Source organism: Lithobates pipiens, unplaced genomic scaffold (genome assembly GCF_037356315.1).
Source record: "Lithobates pipiens isolate NorthernLeopardFrog02 unplaced genomic scaffold, aLitPip1_a1.2 Scaffold_10, whole genome shotgun sequence".
Classification (NCBI taxonomy): Eukaryota; Metazoa; Chordata; class Amphibia; order Anura; family Ranidae; genus Lithobates; species Lithobates pipiens.
In genome coordinates this window covers 145,408,077-145,412,056 of record NW_027507686.1, presented here as the reverse complement: position 1 = coordinate 145,412,056, position 3,980 = coordinate 145,408,077, and the positions used below count along the sequence as shown (strand labels likewise).

Genomic DNA, 3,980 nt, shown 5'->3' with positions numbered 1-3,980 from the left:
AGTGCGATACGCGGTTTTACGTAATCTCCTGGAATAAATAGAATAAAAAGTCTAAATATGTAATTTAAAAAAAATTCACAAATTTGCAATTTATATCAATTATCAGCTTATTGATTTACTAACTATAATTCAGACTTCAGAATAATGATGTTGTTGGCATCTACCAGAGGGAGATTGTCCATATGAATCGCTATATACGCAATTCTCACGTGTTTATGGTGCACTATTTGAGAAATAAAGGTATCTGCCTGTGTAATGCATTGATGTCCCTCAGGTATGCAGGCATCAACGGCGTATATTTCCCGGCAGCAGACAGACTCCACTTGGGTGGGCATTTTAATGCACCTTTCACAAGAACACCACGTGATATTGCCAATTCCATCTGTTTCGCTCGGTTCGGTTTCTGACGTAGACGATCTATCACTACTAGAGGGCATGGTAGGGTTATTGGGGAAAGCCGGATCATTTTCTCTTGATGGATACCAAGCCCATATTTTCTTTATCAGCATTCTGCGCTATAAGTACACAATGAAAATAAATGCATATTATACTTAGATTTTGGTTATAAATTTTTTTTTTTATTCATTTAATTTTTAAAAAACTATGATGCTTTATGAATCATTAATGTACTCGGAAGAGGCTTCTCAGATGTATACAAAAAGAATGCCCTTATCCTCAACAAGGAGGCAGGACTTATTGGCTGCACTGGCAGGAACCAGTGGCGGCTGGTGATCCAAATTTCTTCACACAATTCAATGCAAACCGAATAATTTATTATTTTTTTTTTTTAAGTATTTTTTAATAAATTGTCATTATTTCTCACACACAGCATATGCATACAACAAATTACACTGCAAAATACATTTATCCCGAGTATGGTCGATACCACATGTGTGAGACTTTTGCAGAGTGTGGCCACAAACAGAGCACCAACATTGAATAGCACCTTCAGACGTTCTATGACCAAAATGACACATCTCATTTCACAACCATCTATTACACTTTTGAAGGCCCTGGAGTACCTGTACAATGGAATAGCCCACAAAATGACCACGTTTTTGAAAGCAAACACCTCAACGTATAATCTATGAGTCATAATGTGTCTTTTGAAGGGTTCATTTTTTTTTTTTACAGTATTTTTTGGGAAAAATTGAAAATAATGAAAATGCTTTTTTTTTTTTAAAACAAAGTTCTTAATTTCTAAGATATTTCTAACACATAACGTGTATAGCGCAAACATTAAACCCCAAAACACATTCAGCTACTCCTCCCGAGTATGGCGATACAATGTGTAGGACTTTTACACAGCGTGGTCCCATAGAGAGGCTGAACGTTGAAGTAGTACCTTCAGGCGTTAAAGGAGCATAAATGACACATCTCATTTAATTCATACATATCACCCTTTTGAAGGTCCAGGAGCACCAAGCTTTTGGAAAGCAAACACCCGAAAGTAAATTCTATGAGGCATGGGCTGCAAATAGGTACTCGTGTACTCTGATGGGCTGGTGACAGGTACTCGGGTACTCTGATGGGCTGGTGACAGGTACTCGGGTACTCTGATGGACTGTGAGTGACAGGTACTATGATGGTTGTTGATAGGTCCTCTATTCCCCCCCCAATAGAGGACCTATCAACAACCATCATAGTACCAATCAGGGCAATCAGTGCGATTGTTGTACACTGTATGCGGTAACAAGATGTTTACGCAATCTTCTCCTCACACACGATCGGTGTCTGAGGAGGAGAACCCAGTAACATCGCGTTACCGCGGTTTGTTTACAGTTAGTGATCGGCTGTGTGTATCGATCACAGCCGATCACGTCGGCAAACAGCCAGCCAATGGCTGTTTACCAGTGACGGTGACAAGCAGTGTTCCCGGGAACACGCAGCCAGTGACGTGCACGCACAGTGCGCTCGCGATTGCGCTGAGCACAGTGTGTGTCTAACCATCTGTGATCGGCAGTGATGAAGTCACGTGGTAAACAGCCATACCCAATGGCTGTTCACCCCCCTCAGTGGCGAGGGGTGTCTCCATGACACCCTGCCACCGAAGGAACAGGGATGCACGCGCACGATCGTGCACCTGTTTAAATGGAAAGCCGTCATATGACGCCCTCCCGCCACAATACTTGCACCGCCTGGCCGTCATTTGACAGCCGGCGGCCGGAAAGCAGTTAATTATACTTACTTTTTCATCCTGAGTCAAGGGCATGGTATTTTGAATGGTCGACGGTTCGGTCACAGCAGGATTGTCCTTAAAATGTATTAAAAAATAAAATTTTAATTGACAAGTTAGTTATTTTTTATATAATAATTGTAGACAAGAAATGAATTAAATTTATTATTAAAATTTTACTTACCATGGCAGTTGATTAAAATAAAAGGATCAACAAATTGATTTAGAATATTGTGTAAATATAGAATATCTGTAAATAAATAGAAACATATATTATCTTTGCTCTCTCTCTATATCTATCTATATATATATATATATATATATATATATATATATATATATATATCTATCTATATATATATATATATATATATATATATATATATATATATATATCTATCTATCATATATATATATATATATATATATATATATATATATATCTATCTATATATATATATATATATATATATATATATCTCAATCAGATGTTTTTACCTAAAAAAAAACATTTAAGAATATAGTCAACCACGGCTTGCAAGATAAGTGGTTGGCTGCCACTTTGCTAAGGCAACATAGATAAGCATTGTGTTGACGAGAAAAGGTCAGGTTAACATTATTTATATTAAAAACAAAAGTAAACAGCTTTTTACCCACTGGACAATTGGGCACTGAACCCCCCTCCTGCCCAGACCAATTTTAAGCTTTCGGTGCTCTCACAATTTAAATGACAATTACTCAGTAATGTAACACTGTACACAAACAAATTTTTAGTATTTTTTTCCACACAAATAGAGCTTTCTTTTGGTGGTATTTGATCAATGGCGCTATAAATGAAAAAAGAGAGAACATTTTTGATAATAAAAATAGCATTTGTGTTTGTTTGTTTCTGTGATAAAATTGTTTTAAATTAGCTTCATAATTTTTGTCAACAATTTATACTGCTACATATCTTTGGTACAAATAACCCAAATTGGTGGATATTATTTGTTCTTTGTGAAAGTTAGAGAGTCTACAAACTGTGGTGCGAATCACTCAAAATTGATCACATCTGATGTACCGGTGGTCTATCACATTTCTTGCGACCCAAACAAGCACAAAAAGTACAAATACCCCCCAAATGACACCTTTTTTGAAAGTATACATTCCGAATTATTTAGTAAGAGACATAGTGAGCTTTTTGATGTTCGTATATTTTCCCCTCAAGCAAAATGCAAAATGAATATTTTTTTTTTTTAATGTTATTACTTTTCAACAAAATTGTCATTGTAATAGTTTATTTCTCTCACTTGGCATGTGTATACCAAAAATAAAGGCCCCAAAATAATTCTGTTACTCATACAGAGTATTACGATACCACGTGTGGGACTTTTACACAGCCTAGCCACTCAGAGAGACACAACATTCAGGGAGCATCTTCATGTGTTCTAGGGGCATAAATTACACATCTAACTTGGTGACTACCTATTACACTTTTGAAGGCCGTGGAGCACCAGGACAATGACACATGACACTGACGTGGCTCAGATGACAGATGGCACTGATACGTGTGACTGATAACAAATTACACTAATACGTGTCACTGATGACACGTGACACTGATGGCAGATGGCACTAATACGTGGCACTGAAGACATGTGACACTGATGACAGATGGCACTAATATGTGGCACCAATGACAGATGGCCCCAATGACAGATGGCACTTATACGTGGCAATAAAACATGGCATTGATGACAGATGGCACTAATACGTGGCACTGATGACATGTGGCACTGATACCTGTCATTGATGACACATGACA

At 37.3% G+C, this 3,980-nt stretch overlaps 1 long non-coding RNA gene across 1 annotated transcript; it reads right to left on the bottom strand.

The window, feature by feature from the left end:
- Window positions 1–347: 347 nt before the first annotated feature.
- LOC143942174 (uncharacterized) lies at window positions 348–2,435 on the bottom strand. Its single transcript, XR_013264726.1, has 3 exons — window positions 2,361–2,435; window positions 2,189–2,254; window positions 348–515 (listed from the first exon to the last, which is right to left on the bottom strand). It is a non-coding gene; the product is annotated as an uncharacterized LOC143942174 (long non-coding RNA).
- Between the last annotated feature and the right edge of the window lie 1,545 nt (window positions 2,436–3,980).